Source organism: Gallus gallus, chromosome 1, assembly GCF_016699485.2.
Source record: "Gallus gallus isolate bGalGal1 chromosome 1, bGalGal1.mat.broiler.GRCg7b, whole genome shotgun sequence".
NCBI classification, from domain to species: Eukaryota; Metazoa; Chordata; class Aves; order Galliformes; family Phasianidae; genus Gallus; species Gallus gallus.
The window spans coordinates 67,399,652-67,427,504 of NC_052532.1; the positions used below are offsets into that span (position 1 = coordinate 67,399,652).

The window sequence follows — 27,853 nt, forward strand, 5'->3', positions numbered from 1 at the left end:
ATGCTGATCCTGACGTCCACACGCAGTAGTGCTGTTGCAGTGACTGCAAGGAAAAACCTGCTAATTGCTCCTACCTTGTGAAGGTTCAAGATGCATGTAAGTAGAGCTCTCCCACTTCTAATACAGCAGTGCAGCGTTCATCCACTCCTTGTGTCTTGGCCTGAGGCAGCCAATATTCAACTTCATCCATGATGTTTTGTTTTGCTTAGTTTTTAAGTATTGCTCTGCTAGAAGTGTTGGATTTAGACTGTCAGAAGACCAAAATAAAATGTCTTGGGTTCATTTTAGAATGTCTCATGGCCAAAAAATACTGACAATTAAGAAGGAATCATAGAACAGTATAAAAATGAGGGATGCAGGGAATAACGTGGGGAAAGAACAAGAGAGCTAAAATGCTTGTCTTCAATAGATAATCACAGAGATGTATGATATCAGAATGGGAATGGCAGATGGGTGGAAAATACCAAAAAGGCAAAGGCTTTCAGCAGCTGAACTGTCACCAATAAAACTGTACAAGGAGAAATGCACGTGAAGTATTGTGAATGCAGTCTGAGCAAGAAGGATGTGCAAACCTACCCACTGCACAGCATGGCGGGTCACAATCTGCTGGAGGCAGTGTCCACATAGGAGCCAGCCCTAAAACTGCAGTTATCAATTGCCATCATTTCTTTGAAGGAAACAGATCTAAGACAACTGAGACCAGCTGAACATCTGTTTTGATAGGACTTTCCCACTCCTATTATATCAAAGCTAAGTTAAAGATGAGAAAGTCTTGGGACAACTGGCTTCTTCAGGAGACAATTCTTTGTTTTTAATTGGATTTTTAGGTCAGTGTAAACCACAGAGAGCCCAGTTCGCTGCATTGGGTGCCTCATACAGGCTCATGTGGCGGGACCCTCTGAAGACCTCTGCAGTGTCAGTTGTCTTGGATTCAACAGTGTGTGGGATCAGTTGAAGACAAGGCCAAAACACCCTGAGACATGACATTTCTGCCCCTTTCTTGTACTGCCTTCACAAGCATGATATGTTTGAATACCCTGGCGGAATATATGAGCAAATGTGAAAGGGACGCAGTTAATGAAGGGTGATCTAAGCTTTCTGAGGGAAGACAGCTGTGCTTAAAGCAGTGAGGTCCTTACAATTCAAAGCCTCTGAGGTTCTCCAATATTCTCCTGGATAATAACAGCCTCTTGTCAAAGGTTTGCTTGTGTTTCACAGATCCTCTGAAGGAGATAGTGCATAAAACACCTTCTCTTCCCTACGGAAATAAACTGAGGAAAAGGCTTCAGCTCTGCCTGGACCTGGATGGAGAGTTCCGATAGTCTTTCTAAATGGAATGTGTCCTTCCATGATTTTCCATGCAACTGAAGCTCTGGGCAGCCTCCCCTGAGTCAACAGGCAAAGGGCTGAACCGATCCTGGCATTGCATTGACACTGTCGCTGCAAGGGTAAGCTTTCCTGGTGGAACAGGCTTCCAGACTGATATTCCAGCACAACCTTTGGGTTGAGCTGATGAACAAGCAAAAGGCAAAGATGCTGTTACACAATATGAACAAAAAGACAAATTATGAGGCAATTCTTTCCTTTTGTAACAGAAAAGAAATGTTTAATTTCCTCTTTGCCTCTAATTGCAAAGTGGTGCTTAGCATACACTCCTTTCAAATCCTTAAACCTATGGCTATAAAATAGAGCACAGCTGGTAAACTGAATACTTTGTTACTGAAATGTAGATTTATTACCTCATCGGAATTACCTTCAGTAACAAAAAACTGATAAATTATGTCATCAGTGATACAATTGTCACCCTGAAACTTCAGTGCTGTAGGACAGTATGGCATCGACTGTCAGCAGATAATGAATATATTGCAGCTCCATTCCAATTATATGAGGAAAGTAATAACATCCCTTAATCCCCTTTATGTTCCTCATTTCAAATATAAGTGTCCAAGAGGGACTACAAGGGACTCTCTGTGCTGGCAAAGGCAGGAAGAACCAGAGCTTGGCCAGAAAATCCATTCTTCACTAGGACAACTTCTCTCACCTCCCACACCAAAGTCTTCCCAACAATCCAAGTGCTTCTCAGTGCCTGCTTTTCAGACTGTGCCTTCGAGATTTCCTTCAAGATTTTCTCTTATTGTATGAGACTCGCTCTACCAGGCAGCCTAGCAAACAAAGTGTGGTGGGGCAGTAAGCAGCCTTAATTGTTGGGGGAAGAGTAGTCCCTGAGCTCATCTAGCTCTGAAATGACTGGAGCACAAACCAGCTCCACTTCACTGAGTGTCTGGGTCAGGGAGCATCCCTGCAATGCAGATCAGTTTCTCTAACTACACATAACAGTGTTGGTTTTTTTCCAGATGAATTTTTTTTTGTTTGTTTTTACACCTTACATAAAACAAGGTGTTTGAAATGCTGCATTCCCTTCTTCCACGGCATGGCAGTGGCATGACATTGGACACTCTTCCAATGCCATTTGCAATCCCTTCCCTTGGGACGCTCAGAGAAGCTCAGCTCCAGCCCAGGGACAGTGATGCTGCTTCACCTGCCTGCAGCAGTCAGTGGCAGCTGAGCACAGCAGCAATAAGGAGGTGAAATGCTACAGTATGAGCACTCCAAAGAGAAAGCAGCAGCTGGTTTACAGCTTAATGGTGCATGGCTGTGGTTGAGGATGTACCGAGCTAGGAAATATTACAGAATGGCATTTGGGCATTTTGTAGCGGAGAAATAGCACAAGGGGTGGTGAGCTCTTGAAGATGGGAACTGGAAACGTGGGGCTTTATTTTCTCTGGGCTGAAGCCTTCGCTACATCAGTCAGAGCATCAGCTGTGAATAGAATGGGCTGTGCTGAAGCTGCTTTGTGCTGATGTGTCAGCAATCTAGTCTGCTCCCCAGATCAGACTGATGGCTTTCGCTGCTGCTAGGATGTGGTGTCCCTAAAAAGGGGCTCTGAGGGCACAGCTGACACCATAAAATTCAGTGGGATCAAATGACTCATTCCCTTACACTCTGTTGGAAATTGCTGCCTGAACTGTGGTTGCGCTCCACAAGCACTCAGCAGAGAAAAATGCTGTAGGGGAAACCTCTAGGAGAACATCTCTTGGGCAGACAAAGTCTGCCCTCCTTTGGCACCCCAACCTCCAGGAAACTCCATCTCTGTCAGGCAGTGAGCTGCCCTGAGCAGTTTACCCTGGGGCAGCAGCTCAGACCTGTAGGCTGGTGAAGTCCTCACCTCTTCCTCCCTCTGTTTGTGCCATTTTGCTGTGTCACACCTGTATTGCTAAGCAGGGGACATTCACGTCCTAGAGCTGCAGTGGAGTGGTTATAAAGCTCTCCTGAGAGAGAGCAGGCCCTGAATTCAGACTCACTCTATACAAATCAGGGCAAGGATTTTAAAAATCACAGTTTTCCACCTATGGGCTTTGATTGGCTTTAAGTCAAGGTGTGGAAGGCCGAAGGGGTCTGCCAAGAAACCCTGCTGTCTTAACATCCATCACTGCTTACTGATATACATGGGAACAGGAGGGAAGGACCTGGAGGCCAGCTGCAACAGGAAGAACAGCTGTATAGCAAACATGTACACAGATTGTAGGGTAAACAGGTATAAGACCAGAGAGATCATTGAGCTACAAAGGAATAATGAAAATAAAGAGCTTACCCGTGTCCTCAGCTTGCAGAAGAGCCCCAAGAGGAGTGATCTCCAGATAGAGATCCTCCTTCCTTGGGAGTCAGCCCTTAAATGGGGCCTAGGAGGGATGCAGCCAGGCTCCACCCCTTCTGGTCACTCAGGTGAAATTGCATTCACCTGTGCCCATGCAGCTGACTCAGTGCTCGCCTCAGGTGGTCAATCAGAGGGTTCAGGCCGTGATTCAACAGTTCCCATACAAACAGCAGAGGCCACTGCTTTCCACAAGTGTGTCCCATATCATCTATACCAGAGCTTTCAGCAAGAGGGACTGAGGGATATAATGTGCTCAAATTCATTTGAAGTCAGTCAGTAAGTTAAGACATATCTGAGAGGGCAGACGGACAAACACCCACTTGTGCGCATACACACATGGATGAAGGCTATGTCAACCTTTGTACCCTAGAAAATAAACTTATATGCTTACACCAGGCAAATGAAACATTTTCACATCTTTTTTTCCTTCAAACAGCTGCTTATGGCAGGAGACATATGCTCCCTTGAGACAGCAGCCAGGCTGCTGTTCCCCAAGCTCTTCATCACAGTGCTTCACCAAAGCAAAGTGTTTTGATTTGGTTCGGTAGTCAAGAATGAAGCTTTCCAACTGAAGAATGTCCAAGCATTTTGTTTAGGTCAAATGAAACATCTCGACGTTTCTGAACACACTGTTCCCCAGCAGCTGAATTAATGAAGCCTGGTTTCTAATGACTTTTTCTCTTCGCTTGCCTTCCCCATCCCCCTGCCCTGGCATTAGTGAGTTCTCTGATGGCTAATGAATGAAGGGAGGAAAGGTGTACTATCAGTACCTCTCAGGCCTGATGGTTAGTTTTCAGAAAGCCCATAGGCTATTGTCCTTGAGGAAGCTATCCCTTTGCTGACTTGGGCATGAGAAACTGGTGCATGTATTCCAAAGTCATTAATGTTATTAGAAAAATGAGTGCATTTCCACACAGATCAGTAAAAACGTACCATGGTAATAACAATTCCAGGCCTCCTGGTTTCCCCAGAAATGTTTGTGTTCCCATTTTTTTGTTTCTGTTTCCCCCGTGTATGCTTAAAACAAATGGCAAATTATCAGAATTGACACTGACTAGAAACTCCAGTCGTAAATGTGTTTCAAGGGCAATGCTAAGTCCCCCATTTTGCGGGATATTGAGCAAACCCCTAACAAGTCTGGAGTCATTGATCCAGCCTATGTCAAAGCAACTAGAGGGTACTTTAAAATTTCTGGGGACAGATATGCTCTGCTTCACCTCAGAGGAATGCAACAGAGCTCTGTCCTCCTCTCATGACTCCCCCTTGCATGGAGCAGCACTCACACAAATTCCCACCCAGCTGCAGTTTTTTTTCTCTGACTTTCCACATCTTCCTGTGGGAGCCAAGAAGATTCTGCGGCCTTTGCCCCATCAGCAGCACCTTGCTGCTGTCACTCAGCTCCCCTCTGTCCCACAGTGCCACAAAAATGACATGGAGGGAGAGGCAGAGGGCACAGAACTGGCTGCTCTCAGCCCTGCCTGTCATTTGGAAATAATCACAAGCCCTGCAGCAGGGAGAAGCTGGATGCTCACTGTTTAGTAGCTCATTCTGGGCTGGTCACTGCTTCAAAAATGTGTGTATGCATCTTCCTACAAACCTCCTCCAGATGTCAACACACTAGGTTCTTTTTTATATGTGATCCTTATTGTGGCTGCAGTCATTATGAAACAGAAGGAAATGACAGCAAAGCCCAGAGAAAACAGGGATATTCTCTTCCACCTGTGTACCACTTGCATGTTTGAGGGCATGACCAGTCACAGCCAGAGAGTGGGATATGAAGTGGGATGTTGGCTGCCCTGTTCCATTAGTTAAAATATAGGTAGATAGAGATCACCTTCACAAAGCCTGGCTTAGGTCAGAAGATTGTGCTGAACTGGATGACTCTGTGGCCTCCGTAACAGGGGCAAAATGAGATAAGTCCACAGAACACATGTCTGAGGAAGAAGTTAAAACATCTACTGCGGAGCAGAGTGACGGAGCCTGGGAGTGATAGGTCAGAAGACAGCTGGAAGGATGCTGTCTCTATTCTGTAAGAGAAATTGACCACTTAGTAATTTGTTGAGACTATTTTTTTTTTTTCTACTAAATAAATACTAAAGGAGAGCATGATCTTATGTGGGGAAAAATCATACTAATGCTAACCAGAGCAATGACCTCTCAATCAATTCCTCACTTTAGAGTACATGCAGCTCTGACTGAGCAGTACTACATCACCATAGAGCCAACAATCTATCTTCAGCTCTGAGCAATATGCTTACGCTATCTCATGTGTTTGCATGCTGCGTTGTCTATTTGTCACATTCTGCCACCTGGGTAAGTCTGTATCTGTGGTGATATCTCTGCATACCATTAGCCTACCAAAGCTGCTAGGCTGTGGCAGCTTCTGGCTGAAATCTATAACTAATCTCTCCTGCATGTCACCACGGGCAGGAGCAGACAGAAGCCGAGCATATATTGCCTGATCCCTGGGACAGATAAACCTAAGCCCATTCCCACCTGGAAGCCACCTTGCCATGTCAGCACAGCACGACGTCACAACTAGTATACTGCTTATCGTTACACAGCTATGAAGGTTTTGGATCAGAGCTGGCTTATGTCCATCCTGCTGGGAGCACAGACAGAAGGATTTGGATTTGTCAGCTCTTTTTTTTTCTGTGTGTGTGTGCGCTGCTAGTTCAGAAGGAGGACTAAACTGTGCTTTGAGAGGATCCTGATAATTTCCCAGTACAGCTGGGCCACAGGACCACATGGTCTGCAAACAGCTTCCGCCACTGAGTTCCCTGCACTAAGTCCTTCAGCTGGAAGTCTCTGCCCTCCTCTTGAAGTTAAATAATCCTGTGGCTCATTTTGTGACATCCAGGGGATCTTGCAGAGTTCCTCACTGTGACAGTGCGAGTTGCTGCTGCAGTCAGAACAGCGGGAGAGCTCAGGGAGGGAGGATTTGAGGCATGGTGCGGTGCTGCCTCCAGTCTTGGCTGGTGGGACAGGATGTGGGGACTCCTTCAACAGCCTAAAAAGGGTGTGAGCTGAATGTCTGTGCGCTGCTCAAGCATACTGTTCTCTGAAGCATAATCTCTCCACCATCGGTCCTTTGCATCACCCACCTGACAGGCTATGGCAACTTCATGAGCCCTAAGCAGCCACTGAAAACATTAAGGCATGTAACTATCAGATGCAAGTAAGTCAACCTAGGCACTTTCTTAAGGAACGTATGTGATTAAAAACATTCCTGTCAGTGTAGAGGTAGCCTGTGCACACACACAGCAGCCAACACTGTCAGTGCTTCTCCAGAAGCTTCAGCTAAGAAACAAGAAACCGGAAAAAAAATGTTAGAGTCTGTATGGCGCTGATACTTGGTAGGACTTTTTAAATCGGAAAAGTCAAAGCTTAGCAGCATCCGTTGAAAACTTCCAAGGAAGAGAAAGTGTGTGTGCATTCATGCCTGTAAATACTGCCCAGAACACTCTTTTTGGCCATGGCAACACGGCTGAGGCTGACCGTGCACAAGGCACCCCCTGAGTCTGATTCTGAATAAAACCCCTTCCTGTGCAGTGGATGCCATGGACAAGCACTATGCATAGAAATGCACTATGAAATCCAAAATACAAGTAGGTTTGTTGTGGTTTCGTGCTGGATGGAACAAGAGGACATTAAATGCCCGTCCCTTGCTGTTGCTGAGAGCACAACGCTCAGTGCCTGCACTGTGTGCTGTGACTGATCAGAGGGGGGGACCACAGGCCCCCTGCATTCAGAGGAGGCAGGTAACAGCAGCAGTAGCAGTGTGGATGCCGCATCACAGTCAAAACCACCTGAATTTGTTTTGCACACAAACCTCTGCAGTTTCCAGACAGAAATGGAAAGGATGAGCCTACGTTGATTAAAACATCTAAAGAGCTCTTATATTTAACAGCTTTCTTCTGGCTCTATCGGACAGAAAAGAATAAACTTGATATGCTATATAAACTGTATCTTTATAGTACGTTATGTTTATGTTGTGTTATGCTATGCTACACTAGGTTATGTACAGTATGAAATGATACGTGTGCCCATGTTGAGACCTACATATACATGTTTGTGACAAATGAGTTCCCAGCAAGATTCAGCAGGCCACTGCTGCCTGAAATCAACAAGTTGCATCACGCCATTTGTGAGAGAACTTGCTTCTAACAAAAAGAGAACAGGTGGGCTATATTTACCGATGTATACGCAGTCCCAGCATTTTCCTTCATGTTATCCATTTCTTTTGACTGCGACTTAAATAAGACTTTTAATTGTGTGGGGGTTGGCACCACAGCTTATCAGTGAACCCTGTCCTGTCCACTTCAGTTTGCAGACCTCAAGCACGTGCAGTTTCAAGCTCTGGGGAGCAGCAAGAAGAGCTGCACCAGTGAAACTCATACCTACTGCAGCCCAGCTGCTGACTGTTAGCCGGAACTGGGGCGCAAACCATTCCCATTAAGTGGACACAGAATGCAGAACAGCCATGCTAATTTCAGTAATTTCTCCCATGACTGCTTTTCCTCTGCTTTATCCACGTAAGTCTTTCCAGCAGCTGCTTATGGCCTGTCTTGCTTTGCTCTAGTAAGAGGAAGAAGTTCTCCTTCATGTTAAATGTGCAAGGAGGAAAATAAAGTGATGAGGATGCAGGTTAGGAGGCTGGGAATCAACTTCAACAGTGCCAGGGGAAGGTTACCATTCTCCTGAGCCTACTTCAGCCAGGAATATGTCAGAGGAGGATGGGGCATTAGCAAGTTAGGCTGCTTTGCCTCAAGTAAATCTCTTCCTGTGCTTCCCAAACAAAGAATTTCTGGTAATTCAGCATGCAAGGGACCGCAGGTTGGCTTGGAAGAATACCACAAAGAAGCTAGAAAGGGCTGGTTTGGGCCCTTCTGTACCTTAAAAAGCTACTTGCTGCATAGGGAGCTGGTATTAACACAGGTCTCACAAAGTGGAGCCCACCTAACTGAGCAGGAAGGGGAAACTCAGTGTACAGCAATGAGTGAGGCAGTTCTGGGATTAACTGATTGCTGGACTCAGGGAAGTCAGAAGCCTGAGAAAAGCAGGGATCCGATGCAAGTTCTAGCACATAGGCTCATGGGTACTTCTGAAATAAGCATGGACAAAAGCATACGAACACCCAGCTCAGCTCTGTGAGGTACAGCGGGGTAACAGCAGGGCTCTCCAGAGCAGGAGAACTGGTGGAAAGGTGAAGCTGTGCCTAACACTTGTGGTTTTCCGTGGCCTTTTGAAAACATGACAGTACAGTGCTGTGTCATTTTCTTTAAATGACGGCTTTAGAAATCTGATGTTCTTTTTCCTGAGGCAAAGGACTCATTATTTGTGAACTGTGGTGGCAGAGACTTCTCTTTGTCTACTCTAAGACTCAGTCCGGGCCTGACATCTGCATATATAGTTTTAAGACAGATGTACAGCAAATCAAGGAGTAAGGTAAACAGTCACTGTTTTTTTTTTTTTTCAGTTAACTCTCATCTGTTTTGTCCTCTGGGCACATATCTGCGTGACTCAATTTCACTTTCCAGGAAGAGGTAACCCTCCTGAGCCTCCTCCTGGGCTTCCTTCTTGGCAAGAAGATCTCGTGCCTCCTAGGAAAGCACGCACAGGAAATCGGGGGAGAATGGATTTGAAGCTTGTGGTTGAGTCACATCAGTTATCCTGACGTGGACTTCAGATCTGAAAAGATGAAAACGCCATTCATATTTTGATCACCGTGCCAAAGGTTACATTGGATAACTGGACAAAATGTGCTGTAGAAACCTCTGCAAGTGAACTGCTCTGCTCGTCACCTCACGCAGGACTGGTTAGTGCCCCGGTGTTCAGCATTGCTATTCCACTGCCATAACTTCTCTTTTTCACAAGAAACGCATTCAGGGTTTTATCACAGTGTCATCCCAAATGATTTGTGCAATCAGTAACATAACCTCCAGTTTCAAAGATTCAGAGACTCTGTATTAATTACGTACACGCAGTACATGGCGGTTTAAACATTCCTGGAAAACAAATCTTAAATCAGACTTGTTTGTATAGCCCCTGGAGATCTCGGCCTCCTCCACAATAAATGAGTAGGGCTAGAGACATCTACAAGGTTCGGCTTTTGCCAAACCAGTGCATGGGAGAAGCTTGTGACTGCTGCACTGCACTAAATTTGGAAGCCACGAGCTTTGTGACATAAATATTTTGAAAAAAGAACAACTAACCCAATGTAAAATAACATAACTTTGGTCAGGGCCAGGGAACTAATAGAGGGAAATGTGCAATATAAAATCCAATAGTGCCATGATGTGCTTATAAACAGAACTAGTCTGCAATAAAATACACGACCCAAACACCAAACACATACTTCTTAACATGTAAACAGGGACAGGAAACAAAATTAGGAGTCACGATTTCCAGTTTGAGGGGAGATGACTTATCTAGCTAACGTAAAGAAAGCCTTGCCTTTACTCTGGTTGGAACGGTGCCACTTATGACTTCATTTAAAAATAAATCTAGACTATTGTTCATATGTTTCTGAATCACTGCCCTGCTTGACGAACAATAGACGTTTCTGTTTGGGTTTAAAAGTGCTGTGGGGAGGAAATGTAGGAATTCGTTTAAAAGAGCATGCTTTGTTCCAGCTGTGCGGCTGCTGTGCATTTGGAAAAAGTGATGGCAGAGTGGAAATGTGGGTGCCCACCTCCTGCCGCTGAGCCTTGAGTGGTCAGAGAAAATTGTGTGGGATGGGTTATCACAGCGAAGATCGCACTGGTTTTCACACTCTCAGTTCAAAGCATTGAAGTACCAAGAAAGAACCCCTCCTTTCTGTTCTCAGGAAGTGCGAGTTATTTTTGCGTGTGCTTCTTTTCATAGCGTTTATTCCAGAAATTTAAGAGTTAACCACTTCCATCTGAATTATGGGGAATGTAGGAAATCTGCCATCCCCACCCTCTGGCTGCAGCTGAATACCAGAGCAGAGATTACAGGAGACTTCTAGCCAAAGCTGATCTAGCCCCTCTGTGGCTTAGCCAGAGGGTGGGCAGCTCCTCTGTGCCACGCCATTTGCAGCCAAGTAAGTGTGAAGACACCAAGTCATTCACTTGGGGAAAGGGACTCTTGGCTGCTTCATCACCCCAGAGCTACCACCCATGGTGTGGTACCAGTGGCTGGGCTGGGGGCGTAGAAAAATCCTAAAGACCACCCATTTTTCCCTTCCTCCTCCACATCTGTACTGGGGAGTCCACAGCGTGATTTCCCCATTAATAAAGGGCACAGTCAAAATCAAACTCACAGTTTCTGATTTCTTGATTCTATACTGCACGCTAACATAGGGGACAATGATAATTAACCCTGCCTTCTAAATGTTAATTACAAAGGCACAGGCATAATATCAAAAAGTTCATTTCCAGTGAACTCTAATTAACCTGAAAGCCTAGTCTTGTTCTACTTTAAGGCTTATTATTAGATAGAAGATTTCGATATTTAGATTTGAAACACATGTAATCCATACTTGTGAGATGAGTTGTAAGGTAGAGAAGTCATCTGGTTGATACACAAATACTTTGCTTGAATACATAAATATTTCATTTTTGTTTTATACTTTTTAGTTATGATCGTTGTCGTCATTATTTACTAATTTTGCCAATACTTTATTGTATACAGCACAGTCCTTGGAAGACTCGTGATAAGACTATCACATATATATTTAAATGCTGTGTATATGTCATCACCTAGGGGCAGCTCAGGTTAATGAAATGCTGATTGAGCACTCAGTCCAGCTGAGCACTTCAGACAGGTCACATTCATCACTTCCAGTGTAAAAATTCATCTTGCTCTCACGAGCTGTTTCCTAATCAGCTGACTGTTCAATTCAGTTGATTGCTCCCTCTGACCATCCCACGGCTGACTGCTTCCTTTGCCTCCCAATCACACTAATTGACCTCTTAGTCAAAAACATCCCAGGTTTCGGTGCCCTGCTCACAGCTAATTGCACTCTAATGGATAATTTTGGCTGAGCGTTTTCCAATGTGGGCACTGAGAACAGTGTGTTAGGAGACACTTTGATTAGAGTATTAGTGGAAATAATCTGTATGAAGGCACCACATGCGGTCACACAGCCAGACGCTCACTAGCTAGACAGGCATTGCAACTTACTGATGGGTTTATGCAAGATTTTGAGTAGGGAGTGCGATCTGGTCCAATAGCTCAAATACCGTGTTACCAACCCATTTCTGTGCTGTCCAGTGCCAAACTAGTATCCATCCACAAGCAATTACCGACATCCCCAGCCACCTCTGCCTGTTACCATCACAAGTTCTGTTAGAAAAAGCCTCCATGTTCCCCTTGGCTGATGGAGGGTTGTTTGCTCCAGCACCTCTGCCGACCACTGCTGCACGGCATGCACACAGAAGTGCCAGCCAGGATGAGAGTTGTTGGGAGCCAGTGAGAGCTGGATTAGCCTATAGTTTCAAAGCAGCGTCAAGAAATTGCTTGGCTGCCATTAAACATTAAAATAATACTGCGTGCCTAATTTGCACAAACAGCGGGGAGCAATTGGAATAGTGCTTGGAAACTTATCTCTGTCAAGAAAAGTGTATGTTGTCAGAAGAGAGGAATTAATTTGGAAAAGTGCATTCTAGTCAAGGCTCTGTTTCCATTATGTGCCGCTCAAGTAAATTAAACACTATATAAAGTTCGTCCAGGATTGTTAAAGGTTTGCCTGCTATCAGTAGATGGCTTCTTAAGAGTTGCCCTCTCTGAAAAATAGAAGTTCAGCATGTAAAAAAAGTGAGCAGTTTCCTTTCTGAAAAAATATATGATCCTCTATATTTAGAGATTTATTTAGGTTTTTTTTTTTATAGACCTATTTGTAAAGGCACATAGTTTTGCATACAAGATCTTATTTCAGATGACTCTCTAGAAATGTGAAGCACATAGTAATGTGCGTAGGAAGCAGAAAAACTCAAAATCTGAAGAGCGTTATTTCTGCATATCTTTCCCAAGAGATTTACTGTGCATTCCCTGAGAAACAGGACTTCACACCCTCAGCAAGGCTCCTTTCTTTCTATAGCTCTTTCATGAAATGCAATGGTAGTTCTTCATGGACTTAAATTACATTTAAAGAATGATGCTGCTGTTGGTTCATGTATTAGGACAGAGGTAGAGCTTGGTGGGGATGCCATTATGAAGAGACGTGAGAGCAATCCTGCACTAGTGTGCATCATCCTGCCTGTGGCCTGTTGGGAAACACTTGCAAAGAAAAGCAGCACCTAATACCTTCACTCTGATATTAGGCATCACTGTTTAGCAATGAGCGTCCACTGACCAGAAATCAAGGTTTAGATACAAAGCTACAAATTGGGTCAGGCTGACTTCTAAAGAAAAGGATACTACTTTGGTTCAGAATATTTCTTCTTTTCTTAACTTTTGTATAATTATTAAATTAATATCAGTAATAATAATACCAATAATGTTCTGATAATACGTCTTCACTTCATTGAGTTTGAAGGGACAGCAGAGGGCATATGTGGTCTTACAACAAAGAAAAACCTATCTGAAAGAGCAAGTCTTTAGAACTATAAACTTTGGTATCTTCTGTGATATTATTCACTGAAGGAGAAGGGTTATTCTTCTCCAGTTAAGACTTGGCAACAGCAGCACGGCTACCTTTAAAGGTGCCATTAGAAACTGAAGGGACCAAACAGCTTTATAGAACCACACGTCAGCAGGAGAACAAAAGCAACACGTTACTTTGAAGCCTCATTATGAGACAGTTGAAAACCCAGTCAACAACCTGTGGTGGCACTTTGCCTCATCTTGTACCTGGCGCTGTGCTCATGGGAGCTCAGGGAGATGGGTGAGCCCTCCGCATGCACTGGTGGTCAGTTCCACTGATGGCCTGTGAGACCTCAGGCTCCTGGAACAGAATTTGGTTTGTGAAACACAGATGTGTAAAGTTTGGCACTGCTGCTGGGACCTCAGAGACAGGCCGTGGCATCCTGACATTCCAAGGCATGCCTTATCTCAGTTCCAGACTGCCTCCACATAGCCCTGTGATGTGCTATAGACACAGATGTGTGCTAAACTGAGGGTGTAAGCACAAAGAAAAGGGACCGGCCAGACCTCAGTGAGGAAAAGCATTCAGGGCTGAAATAAATGCTAACATTACATTGCTCTGTTAGTTCTTTTTTCTAATTCCAATGGATTTTCTCAACAGGTAGGTGCTGTAAGAACATCTCCAGGATCCAGCATACAAGTGGAAGCAGTGGCAGCTCAGGGAGCATGTTTATCATGCATGTTTATCATCCAGCTTTTCTGATGGATGTGCAGGCCCCGTGGAACTCCGGGTTGCTATAGCTACTCCCTTATCACAACCTGAGCCCTCTGTACACAAAAGACAGCCTGGGAGATGTTCGTGCCAACTGAAGTCAGTACTGCTCTGAGCCATGGTCCAGTAGTGACTGCAGACACACCTTGGGAAGATTGGTACTGGGGCCTGCAGCTCTATCAGCACTGCCTAGGAGAAGAAAGCTGCAAGATTCGAGTGGTTTTCCTGCCAGTTCTATTTCCGGTGGCACAGCGAGCCAGCTCCTGGCTTTGTGCAGAGAGATGTGCTGGGGGAGATGGTAATTAATGCACCAGGAGCATCATTAACAACATGCCCGGGGCACGCCTGGATCCAGGCACACTTTCTGTTACTTGCACTCCTTTTTTAACTTCTGTTTTACTTAGGTGGCTTATTATCACCATACAGTGCCTGACTTGTTTGATTTCGGTTCTTCACAGGCACTTGAAAATTCAGACAAGAAACCTATAAAGCTTCGAGTCAGACTGCAAACACCGTTTTCAGGTTGTGAAAACACTGTTTTCGAGACTCGCGTTGGCAGGAAAGGTTTGATCACATGTATATATCGGAACAGAAGTAGGAGTGAAATTCCAAGATACTTTGGCTTTCTGCTGTCAAATATTCCACAGCACAAAGGCAATACTTAACACTTAGAGGGCGTAACAGCAGCAAAATGTCCAAACGTCCTATGTGTCCACATGTCAAATCTCTTCTGTGCATCCTTGCTGTGTCCCCCCAGCAGACTCCCGCACCGCACTAAATTACCACAAGCAAGCAGTAACCATGGGCCAGACATCTTGGAGGAATGCTTACTTTGCTATCCAAACCACTCTGATGTACCGGAACTTTATGTCACTCCATAGCTATGAGCATGTAATGGAGAGACTCGAATGGCCTCAGGACCCGCACCTTGTGAGCCGGCAGGGAGCTGGGCCTGGAGACGTGGCTGCTGATATACGTGAATATATGAACAGAACAAGATGCCTGGCATTGCCAAAGTACATCCTGACCTCCCATCCCTGCCTGACTCCCCCAGCAGTTTCCCTGGAGGTGTGATTGTTTATATGGGCCTCCCTCTCCTAAAGTATGTTTTTCTATATGATGTTCCTTTTTTTTATTTTATCAGCTATCTCTCTGATGGAATTAACACTACAGAGTCATAGAAAGCTACTACATTGTTAACATCTTCGTGCTGTGTTTGGTTACTCTTCAGCAAGCGTGTTTTAAAAGATGAGAAACCTCTACTGCACTATTCCTCTGAAGATAACTGTTATTATCATTTGTGTTGCATTTATTCCTAGAAACCCTACTGTGATCATACTGGGCAGCTCTGAAATCCACTGTGAGACTTAGTGGTGCTCAGATGTTTTTCTCATCTTGACAGACAAAGCTAGCAAAGGCAGAGCGGCAATTTGGGCACAGAAACTCATGTAGCTTCCCCATGGGGTGGTAACAGTAGGGATAAAATCACGTGTCCTGACTCGTGTACAGTCCTCATTCAATAAACTGACTCATCTCTGCTTCTACTCCACAGTTTGAATTACTTCTGATAGTTTGTACTGAGAAAACATTTATCGGTCCTTTCAGGTTCAATCAAATAGCATGCAGGGTACAGATCTGTACCACCGAAATATCACACGCATGTAGTCATCAAAGGTTGCAGAAACTTTTGAAGAGGCTTCATTTCAGTCACTGGAGGGGAGGTGAAGAGAAATAAGTGTGAGTGAAATAAACCTGCATGAGGAGAAGTCTTGTGGGTATTTGCAGTTCCATGTGTTTCAGCACTACTTGGTTCATTCCTTTTTCCAAGTGCAAAAGAAGTTCTCAGTATATCCCAAAATGAGGTAGGCAAATGTTAATGTTCCCATGACTGCCAACAGGCTTGCTTCATGATCTGAACAAAGCTACGCTGGTAACATTCACAATGCAAAATTCACTGAAGCAAGAATCCTATCTCAGGAATGATTTAGGTTGACAGGAACCTAAACCCTACTGGAAGACAATGTTCCTGATTCAGAGGAACATCAATCATTTCCTGAGGGACTCTCACATCTCTGTGTCCACACACCCTCACCTGTAAAAGGACAGCAATGTCTGTGTGCATCACTACAAAGCACCTAACACTCTATGAAAGTATTATCTAAAGGCAAGCTCCAAGCAGAAAAGCATGGACAGCTTTCAAAGGGATGCTTCTATGTCTCTTGTGAGCACGTGTATACGTGCACATGGGCATGCATGTTTCAGCATCAGTCCTGGTGCATTTCAGTGGGTGGCAAAGTGTAATTTCATCTGGCCTTTTACTGAACAGCAGAAATGACATTTACAAGGCATTTTTACTTGGCTTAGGGAGATATCCTTCACTTGGTGCATGTATAAGTTTCATTATTAACCCTATGGAAACTGCTGAGCTGAATGGAAAGACGGGTTAGATAGAGAAGTTGATAGAACTGGAAAATGTTTTTCTTCCAAGATTAATCAGACTTGAAATTAGGTGATGAAAGTAAAAAGAGCATGTGGAAAGGATCAGAATAAGTACATTCTTTATCTTCAAAGAGCCTCCCGAAGTAGTAAGTGAAGTTCCTGCTCTCCTGGAACTGGAACACACTCAGATGTGTGTTACAGAAAAATGGGATTGCAGAAGTTTTCATGGGTGGCCCAATGCCTCCTCCACCGAGCACTGACCTGAGCGAGAGCAGATGGGGTCCCATGTGAACGCTGGAAAATCCCACACCAAGCTCTTAGTGAGAAGCAGCTGCTACAGAGGAAGATGTGAGGGGAGTGCAGAAGATTTCCAGCCTAGAAGATCAGGCTGCAAACATTTACTGCTCGCCAGCTCCTTGCCCTTATGGACCCATCTCCTTGCACCAGCTGCTTTTACATCCAGAGGGGATGGGACAGGTGTGCTGCAGGGAACCAGCATCCTCTGCTTTGTCAGGTTCTGTTTCTCCCCACCCTGCATGGGGAAAATTATTCCTGCCATTACAGCCATGCCATCCCTTTCTGTTTAGTACTTATAGCAGTCTCTTTCCACTTAATTCAAAGTACAGACCCTCTCCCAGATACCAGCCACAGCCGGAATCCTTGGACAAGGGTTTTATCTGGGAGATGACCTCAACCAGAAACGCATAAAAAGACACAATTTCTTGCTGCCAGGGGTTGTTATTAGCCTCCCCCAGTAACCAGCACAGGCACTGCTTCTCAAGCTTTGTTCCTTAGCCAGCATCAGTGTCTGTCTCCCCTCTGAAGACACAGTGCATCACTGTGACGTGTATTAAGACTGAATATATATTTTCATACGTTCATCATTCAGTATCCAGTAAAAAAAAAAGAGTTCAGAAGCATTTATTAAAATAACTAACACATTTGATGAAATATCTGTATCAATTAATTGCGAATAAGTAGTTGAAAGCTGGCTCAGAAATGAATTCATAATTTAACACTAATAACTTATATTGAACTAATTTTGCCCCTTTGTCTCTTTCTGAAACAACTTCCCAAGAGTTATCACCATTTTGTGTCCAGGCAAGGATCTTCAAATCCCTCTTTGAAATTACTTCAAATCTTTCCCTCCCTTGAAATGTTATTACAAGACTGATCTTATATAATTTATTACAAGTACTTCACACTAAAAATCCAAGCACTGTTGAGAATGATGATGGGTGAAATGCATTACTTTTCCCATTCCGTCACTGGCCGTCCTTCTTAAGGAAGTTTTAAAAAAGCTCTCAAACTGCACTTTTTGGGAACAGACAGAAGGGAGGGCAGAGGGAGCAGGTAACCGGTGATTGGAACTTGGGAATGTGCCACAGCGTTTCCTTTCTGGCTGCAACGGATTGGCTGAGATGCCATTGCATAGGAAAAAAACAGACTGCTGTGAGATGACTGCATTTACAAATAGATACACACAGCATTTTAGAGACCACAGTTTTTGGGTTGTTTGTTTTTTTTTCCCCTTCTCACTGCAGGAAAATGATGGCACAATCAAAAATGTGCTGAAATCACTGGAAGCTTTTGAGTCTTTCAGTTCACTTTGGAGGGCTATTTATGACATCTGAGATGCCAGTACACAGAATTTCTTGGCCAGTGTTGGCATTTTAAGGGCAGATGCTACATAAATGTTGAGTATTGTATGTGTATTCAGCTTCACATCGACGTCACAGGGTCACAGAACAAGAAATGTCCTTTCTTTAACCATCCTTGAGAACGGGTAGAGCTTGAACAAGCTGAAGCATGGAGGGAGTAAAAGGGGAAGCAACCTGAACAGTGACCTTTACATACTGCACCCAGAGGACACTGTGACAAGGATCCGTGTGCTTTCAGAAGAGGAGTCTGTGATCCATCCAGGCAGAAGTCCCACTGCTAGCAACAGAGCCGTAGGCTACAGACACAGCACTTGCTTCCAGATGAGAAGAAAATAAAATTAAACAGCAGCCATCACTCCTGGTTCTTAATGGCTGCCTTGTATTAATTTCTCCCTACGGAAAACGGTTGATCAGCATAATATTTTCTCAGGTTTATGAGAGATTTAAGTTTCATATAACACTGCTAGCTTGGGAAGATACTGTGCTTTGATGCTCTCTTTGTTAATTATTTTAATGCAACTTCAATTAAAATTTTGCTCATTAAATATTTCTAGAGCTGAGCTTGAGGCCTGGCATATGGAGGTGGTTTTCTCTGAAGTTCGGGAAGACACTGCAGCCAAGGTTTTAATGCCACAAGGTAGGATACAGGACTGAAGATCAACTGCTGGTACTGCCACTGAACTGCACTGCCTTAAGAAAACCATTTCATCTTTCTGCACCTCTGTCCATTTGAAACTACAACTAATGATCATAGTACCGTGATCATAATACCTTTCTCTGTAAATGCAATGTGGGTACCCTGAGTTTGGCAAATAAGACTGGTAAACGTTCTCTGGATTTGGCCAATTTTAACTTGCTCAGTTTAGAAACATTCACTCACAACAAATATTCAGTTTGTCAGATATGTCAGATGCCATCCAACGCAGTCAGACCGACGGATACATGGAGCAAAAATGATAAGCCTCACATCATGTAGGTAACTTGTAACTTCGCAAATTAGTAAATAATTCACAAGCAACAGCACAAAGCAGAAAAGGATGTTATCTTCTTTCAGCTGCCCAAGTAACAAGAAATCCAAGAAAAAGAAACAATTTTTTCAAAAGTTTAGTAGGCTGGCCAATCTAGCTGCTTACTAGAGCAAGAAAGAATTTGCTAAAGCCTTGCAGAGAGCTGGAGTTATCCGTTAGATGCATTGCAGCTCTAGATCTCAAGCACTGCACGGTCCCTGAGTGTCAGCACAAAAGATACAGGTGAGGGAAAAGACTGGACTCACAGCCTGTCAGCTTAACCAGGGCATGCAAGGAAGTACATCAGTTCTTCCAAGCTGCAACGACTAACTTCCATTCATCCCTCTATCCAAGGAGAAATGGTAGTAGAGCAGCACTTAGGAAGATGTGAGCAGGTATCCTCTGAACAGGGCTGCTCCCCCCAGGAGGCTCGGTGAAGCCCAGAACCACTAACCACATGATTAGATTATCCTCTGGAGCAGTTTATGTTTCTATACATATTGTGGGTGGGTGTATTCCTATAAAGATCAGTTTGGTGTCCATTAATCAAACATGTCTGTGATGGATTATAAAATGTACCAGCAATTTTCAGCAACTCTGAAATGAAACTTTTCAGCTCTTTAAAGTTAGCTCCCACTACAGCAAAGTGGCCGACTAATTATCTATATGCCATTAAGCAGTGGTTTTGTCAGCACATAAGGCTCCAAACCCCCAGTAACCACAGACTGACTCCAGTGCAAGCTGGGCACCAGAGTTTCTCAGAGGTATGAGGGAACCTGCAGGTGTTTACAATCAAAATAGACAGCAAACTGAGAAACAGAGGAGACAGAAAGCCTTATTATATTTTAATTACTTAATTAAGACCTTGAACGACTCTCTGGAAGAGGTGGAGTTTGGGCTTGTAAGTGTCTGGCTCGAATTCTATGCTGCACCCACAAGGCAGAAAAAGAGGGCTTTCTTAGTAGGTTAAGGAGCACAAAGTGGCTCAGGGATGAGGCAAATATGTGCTCCACGTTGCTTCTGCTTCTTCACCGAGGAATCTCTTCCCATGCAGTGTATGAAGTGACTGAGTGGGTATGGAATGGCGTGTGACAGGTGGGAGCCGGTCCTGAAGATAAGCTTGGTCAAAGGACAGTCCTGAGGGCAACAGCTGTGGAAATGCTGCTATGGTGGAGGGGGTTGGTCATTTTATGAGGAAATTAGGAAAAAGAGGAAGACAAAGTAATTGTCTCCTTGTTGCCCAGTGCATGAAGGGTTAAAACTAAGAAGAGAATCGATGAACTTTTTGAAGAGCCTCGCGGTTTGGATTCTGCTCAAGGCTTGGATCAACCCATTCCTGGCTTGAAAAAACAGGACAGAAGTGTCCACTTGGCTCAGCTGCAGACTTTATGCATTTTTATTACCAGCGACTGGAGTTCAAGATGAGTGAATTGTAAATAAGGAGAAATGAAACACAATAAAATAGCCTCCAGAGATTTACCTAGAAAACATCTGGAGTTTTGGCACCAACATTTAGAAATCGATACCGATGGAAAGGCAACATATTACTGTGAAGTGTAGTAAGGAATAGCACAGATAAATGAGAAGCGAAGGTCTCCTATATATCACAGTAAGATATTTCAGCTCCTTTTGGTTGTGCGAGTTTCTAATGCTGTGCCAAGGATTCCGTTGTTACCTTATTAGACGTTCTTCGTTTACTACCTTTTGCTTTGTAAAGCACTGCTTTAGTGTCACTTAATTTAATGTTTTAAAACATATCCAGATGTCCTGTCCATTTTGCATATGAGAAAACAATATCGAAAACATGTGTTTTCGTGCATTCCAACACAGATACTAAGATTTCCTTCCCTCTCTGAAACAGTCTTGCTTCTGAAATATGTTCCCCTTTTATCTTTGACATCAAATGCCACATTGGCACGCAACAGTATTTTGATCTCTGTAAGTCTCTCTTAATGCTTGTATTTAGCCAAAAAGACCCTTAATTTGGGGGCCTGTCTCCTGGATTCCCACTGAGCTTTTCATTTCTTTTACAATACTGACATCATTGTTTGCATGTTGGACTGATCTGGCCCACTCAGTTTAATGGGCTAAGGCGGAGGGGGAGCACTTGAAGCAAGGGGCCCTCCCAGAGCTGGAGGTAACCAAGCGTAATGGTATGCTCCACAGCCTACCAGCATTGTTTAGGTAAAAACTTTAAACACTGGCAGCACAATGACCTGGAGAGCAAAGGTTGAGGAACCTCCCAAAACTCAATCTGGGTGGTGGTGCTGGGCTCAGCAGGAACACGCATCTCCTCCCCGTCAGCATTTAACTGTCTCTGTTCCCTTTTTGCCTGGGGTGCAATAGCATCCTGTTTAAATTTAGGAGAGGAGGGTGAGCCATTCAGCACCCAACGCAGAGAAAGTGAAAATAAAATTATCTCCGCGCTGCTGGGACTTTGGAATCTTCGGCTTCCCAGAGAATTTTCAAAGCAGACCAACACAAATTGTTGATTAGTGAGTTTTTGGGGACGGCAGTGGGCTCGCAGGGACACTCTGACTTGAGAGTTGTTTCTGTTTGTGGTTATGATCTTTCCTTGGCCAGCTGGGGGATTATGTAGATGGTTCACAGTTTTATTGCTTGCCAGAATAATATTTCTACTTTTGGCTAAACCTGCAGATTTTCTTTTTTAATAACCCAGTCAAGAATGAGTAAGCCTGGATGATGCCTACCGTGTCAGAAACTCAGTCATAGATGAGTCTTTCCCAAAGAATATTTTTGTGGATGATTTACAGTCAGTAGAACCAAGCTGGGCTCACAAGATACCCGGGCCGTTGACACGCTGCCACCCTGCCTGGCATTAACACTGAGGCACCTGAATGCCTCTCTCTCATTTTAAAGCAGTCTTTTTTCACTGCACCCGAGGGTGATACTGCAGGGCAGCTCTTCCAAAACTCCCCCCAAGCCTGAGAAACACCCCAGCACCTCTTATGCCCAGCATCCAAAATCTGACTGCTCATCTCACAGGAGGGCTGTCTGTTTCTGGGAATCATGCCCTGGCTGAGAATTTGAACAGTTTGGCTCTGGCTGCGGTGACTACAAAACCGAAAATCCACCTGAGTCAATAGCCCAGATCCTCCCAGCCCCGGGCACAGCTGGGCAGAAATCCAAATTCTGTGTCCCCATTCATGCCAACCTAATGAGCACAGAAGTGAGCTCAGACCAGCTCAGATGTCACTGAAGCCAGCTCAAGGATCTTCCTCCTCTACTTCACTGGGCAGCCCTGGTGCTCCCTGGAGCTTTAATTTTCTCTCCTAACGTTCATCTTATTCTCTCTCTCCTATCATAACATTTCTAGCGGTTTTCTTTTATTTACTCCTAAGCTTCTCATAAATCACAGGCTGTTACACAGAAGGCCAGTGTATAAACCTTGACGTGCAGGACTGGCACAAAAGAGTCACTGAGGTTCAGCCATTTCGTACGTTGCAACTTCTCATACAGGCTCCACTGTAACACACAAAGGATGCTGGATATGAATGAGTAGCAGGAATGGGTTGTTCTCCTTAACTGTGTCTTCTTCACACTCTGGATGCTGAGCTCTCCGAGTTGAAAACGAGCTAGGAAAGGCAGCTGGGACAACAGCTACAGGATGCTGCCCAACCACCTGACACGGGACACAGCACTGGGTGATCAGCCTCTCCTCCACCCTGTGCCCTCCATCACATGAGGACAAGGCAGGTGGGGAACTTGTGCCGATGCTGAAAGCTTAACAGACCTTGACACTCCAGCATGCTGCTTTCTAATCAATAGCCACACAAGCAGCCCAGGGCAAAGGCTGCTTGCATGGCTAGCAGTTACCATAAATTCACCACAAATGCAGAGGGGCCAGTATCTGGCTGAAAGAGGTTCTATGCAGCCAAAGTCCTTGCTAATCCTGAACCGATTTATAGACTGAGTGTTACTAGCATTGCTGAAGGCACAAAACAAGATTACAATAGCGGGACCCAGCATCAGTATGTTAATTATGCTATGGTCCCAATAGGTAGCAGGGTTAAAGCAATTGCTAACCCACTGAGGCCCAACAAGCCTAGTAAGGTCATATACCTACTTGGCCACTCTTTTCTTCTGTGGCCTTCTTCAGCCAAACACAGAAGCAGAAACCTGCACTGACTCCCCACACTCAACAAGCCAAAATGATCCTGAATTTCTCCATTTTGTAATTACTGAAGAGTTGCAAAAAAAAAAAAAAAAAAACGTTCTTCCCATTTTCAAACCACCAATTAACGAGAAAATCTGATATACGTCATAATAAAAAGCCCTTTTTGTTCCAATCATGAAAAAACGAGAATGCAAACAATGTAACCGTTATAAATGGTACTCAATTAATAGTTAGCTAAAAATTATACAAATTAGGATTTCCCAGACTGAGAAACTAACAAACGGGAAATGGTCTAATTAAGCAAATGGATGGGCTAACGGTTGCAAAATAAAAAGTGGTCCCAGTGAATTAATAGAAAGTTTCTAAGCTGACACATAAGGAGCGGGGGAAATAGGGAGCTATAGATAATTGATGCTCTGCAATCAGAATACAGCTCCGTTACGTGACAAAAGAAGGGCTTCAGGTGAGCAGAGCCTATGGAAATCAGACATTACCCTTTGGCTCTCATTGCAGAGCTCTACAGTGACATTTCGATCACATCACTCTGACCCAGGACAGTATCACTCCACTGAGTAGATACCTGCTTTAAATACACACAGGATGCTTTTGCTATGATCCTGCTATGCAAAAGATACACATTAAAAGCTGAATAAGAATAGATGCTAGCTAGAGGAGCTGACTGGAATTAAAACTTCTACCAAATCGTTTAGACTCAGTAGAAAGTGATCATTTTTCCTTGAAGCAAGCAGCACAGGGTAGTGGGGGACTAAACACATCACTGAAACTAATGTTGTTCTAGTCTCCATGGCTATGCAATACATCTAGTGCAGAAAGACGTAAAGGACATTACGTCCACGAGCGAGTTACAAAATAATGCCAACATGCTCTAACATGACAACCTAAGTCAGTCTTGTAAAGGTTCATTCATAAATTCCACACAAGGTTATCACTCCCCATATCCTCCCACTAAGGACCTCATTTTGTTGTTTGATCCCAGACATATTTTCTTTGTCTTAAGGAAATGATCAGACCAAGGTTATAAGCATCTGGAAATGGTGAATGACAATATTCATCTTGCTTGAAAAACACTTCTGCTAAGTGAAGCCTTGATCTGTGAGAGAAATACATAGGTATTAAGGAACAAAAATGAGTAGGCACTCTCTCTATCCCCACAGGTTAAACCTCCTCATTATTCTTTCTTTTTTTCCAGTTGTTCATCTCAACTGGAGTTATAACTGCTCTAACACAGACATTCACCTAAACTTTCCCCTTATTCAAAAGCATGATGTTATATGAAATAGTAACTCCAAACACATCTCTTCCGCTGCAATAAGACGCCCCAAGCTGCTGGGGCCCGGCTGCAGAGGCCTATAATAGTCTTCTTGTTCAGAGAGAGGCAGAGAGAGAGGTGACCTGCTCCATTCTGCAAGTATCAGTAACAGAAAGTTAATAGATGGCAGCACACAACTTCCAAACAAGCAAAAAGTTTGCAAAACCAGCAAAACAAGAAAGTCTGTTCCTCACATACTGTGGTTTCTTCAGTCTTCCTATTACCTTGAAATAACAGAAACCCTGTTTGTTACGCAGGAGCAGAAGTCTTTCCACTTAAGTGGTCCTTGCAGTAATATAGAGCAGTTCAGCATTTTGTGGCTTGCAGAAACGGTGCCTGTACTCATATAAGACCCTCACAGATTCACAGAGATTCAACAGGAGTTATCCTGAAATTGTAGAACATTTTCCAGGGTCATCAAGTTACAGGAACCATTTAGCCCTGCCTGAGGCATACTAATGTGTAAGAAACACAGATATGCCTCAAAACAAAACAGTAAGAAGGAAGCTTTTTGCTTACTCCCATGATTATCGATGCCTCAGGTTTTTGGCAGAGAATTATCTTTCATCCTTCATTTCACTTCTAAGGACATTTTAAAAGGACTTCAGATATTTTCCAGAGGCCATTACTAGCTCAGAGACCATACACTTCTTATTTTTTAGTGACTAGTTATCATTAAGATTCAACCCTACTAGAACATCGGCATTATTTTTTTTACTGAAGAATAACGCACTGGTGACACATGGAAATTTGTATCAGCGAGTTAAAGACTCCATCTGGGAGCCCAGAACAGCATTTTAGCAGTGAGCCACAAGATGTTCACCGGCTGCCTCAGGCATTCCAGAAACCTAAAATTTTCCGAAAGAAACTCTTACCCAGCAATTTTACCAGGCACAAAGAGCACATCAGACTTCTGTGGGTGCAGTTCTTCTACATAACCGTCTACTTCTTCAGCAATGCAGTGCCAAAATCATAAACCTTGCCTTCACTTCCTGCCATTTGCTTCATAACATATGCAACTTGAGGTAACATCATCATAATTGTTTTTAAAGTTAAATGGATTTTGTAGGGGGCTAATGGTTATGGTCTATGAGACACAAATTCCAGGTCTGAGACAGACCTCTATAATCTTGGCTTTGTTACCAGGACAAAATTTTGCCATCTACTAAGTTCAGTTCAGAGCACTCAGATGTGAAGTGGGGGCCTTGCATGAAGAACAAGGAGACACTCAAATTCAAACTACAGCTATGGAAGCTCAGGAGAAGTATCGGGTCTCACCACGACCATACTCATATTTAATAATTTTAGTTGATTTTGTGAAACAAGCCTGCAAAACATCCTTCTCACACGTCTAGCCAAGTGCACCTCATCCATAGGTGAGTATACGTACTCTGACAACAGTTTAGTTTGCAACACAAACAATGCCACCTACCCACTTAGCACAGTAATTTTCACTGCCCAATCTGTTAAAACTACTGAATTCACAGGCACACAAACGCACACTTGTCAGTCCTCAGCAAACAGTTCAGAGCTTTGGGTTGTTCATTTCTGGAAACAAAGCCTGTAGAAATTTGCTTTAGTCTGAACCACCTTCCAAAATCTGTCGCTCCTTCCTCCCCAGCTCCCTAACTTGGCTCACAGCAGTCACATCAATTCAGCTCACCTGTGATAAGAACACACTGCCAGTTTTCCTGAATTCAAGACTACTTCACTGGATTTTGTGTGTATGACCAACGAGGTGATCTTGTTCTACAGGTATTACACTGATTCTGACCTTCTTTTGTCAAATCTTTTTCGGATGGTCCCCCACACACTAAGGATAACTTCCAGGATGACAGCGTGTTCTGCTGTTCTGTTCCTGGGTGCTTCCCTAACACACAGTTGGACACTGTGATCATCTCAGGTGGATTCAGTGTCCTCCCCTGTATAACCATGCGATCCAAAGTTTGTTCGCTGCTTCCTCCTCTCTGCTTCAGCAACAGCCAATTCAGCTTCTCCATAAAATATAACTTGAGTTTTATGCACTTACATCACATATAAAACATTACAGCCACCTCGTTGACAGCAGGATCACAACAGACCTTAGGCCACACTTATTCTGTTATAGATCTGGCTCAAGATCATGACAAACAGCTCACGCCACCTACTCATGGGGCTGACAGACTGCCTGCACCTACACAGCGAGACAAGCATAAGGTCCAGCTGACACAGATGGGACCAGAGCACATCCTTAATGCTAAGAACGCTTCTTATGTGCTTACCCAACTGGAGGAGAACAGTTCATTGGCTGAAGTCAGTGGGGACTTCTGTGTAACACAGGGAGGACAACATGACAGCCTTTCCCTTGGGCATGTTGCCCATCTCCTAGACTGCATGGCAACATACACATGACACGATAGACACAGATGCCTGAGGGACAAGCATGCTACCAGGCATGCTTGCACAGGTAGGCTGAGAGGCACTGGCAGGAGGTGGATGGGATGCACATCCTGTCAGGCCCATGGCTGCCTCAGAGAGCGCTTCTGTGAATAAGCAGAAGATGGCTGACATTGACTGCAGTGAGAACTGAGCCTGTGGCACATGCAATCAGAAACAGAAATGTTTCCATAGATGGTTTTTTTTTTTCTGCAGAGAAAAAAGAAAAAAAAGAAATGCTCTGCTAGCCTTCTGCCAATGGGGAACATGCTAAAAAAGAGCAAACTGAAACTAGCTCTCTAGTACCATCTTCAGAGTTGCTGCTGGCTGTGGCCTTCCATAACAAGGTTATATATCAATGCTCCTGAAGAGGCAGGCCTCCACCTTCACAGAACTCAATAAAATACAATCCTTACAGTGGGGGACTTATCTCAAGGAGATGTTATTGGTATACCTGGGAGCTATACTCAAATTATAGTTGCCAAAGATACAAAACAGACCCAAATCTTTATTATATGCAGATGTTTTATTTCACTTCATCTCCACAGCCTGGTATATAAAAATATGCTTATGACGTGCAAGGCACCATACGCTCCAAAACATTTCCTCCCTTCTTTCAAACTAGGTAGTTTGCCTTTTCATGTCTCTCAATTTAGAGCTTATTTCTCAGCAGTCCGAAGACGTGCTCTGGAGGCAGCCATCTGAGATCAAAACTACCTCAACTTTTCTGAAAAAAAAACCTCACTAAACATATTTAAGACCAGCACTCCTCCTCTGTAGGTCTGGATTTTCTGTATCAGGTTTACACGGAGCAGGCAGATTAGTTT

At 44.0% G+C, this 27,853-nt stretch overlaps 2 long non-coding RNA genes across 7 annotated transcripts in view; one reads left to right on the forward strand and one right to left on the reverse strand.

Moving 5' to 3' along the window:
- LOC418209 overlaps window positions 1–27,853 on the reverse strand; it is a 110,468-nt gene that overhangs the window by 40,250 nt on the left and 42,365 nt on the right. For 2 of the 6 annotated variants that reach the window (XR_003071279.3, XR_003071274.2), the window contains exons 1-2: window positions 3,653–3,711; window positions 75–247 (exon numbers count right to left, since the gene is read on the reverse strand). The exons of the other annotated variants lie outside the window; for them this stretch is intronic. This is a non-coding gene — a long non-coding RNA (uncharacterized LOC418209). Of the gene's footprint in view, window positions 1–74; window positions 248–3,652; window positions 3,712–27,853 lie in introns of those variants that run through there. 6 annotated transcript variants of the gene reach the window in all.
- Window positions 1,271–16,529, forward strand: LOC112530075. Its single transcript, XR_005862153.1, has 3 exons — window positions 1,271–1,448; window positions 9,195–9,533; window positions 13,926–16,529. It is a non-coding gene; the product is annotated as an uncharacterized LOC112530075 (long non-coding RNA).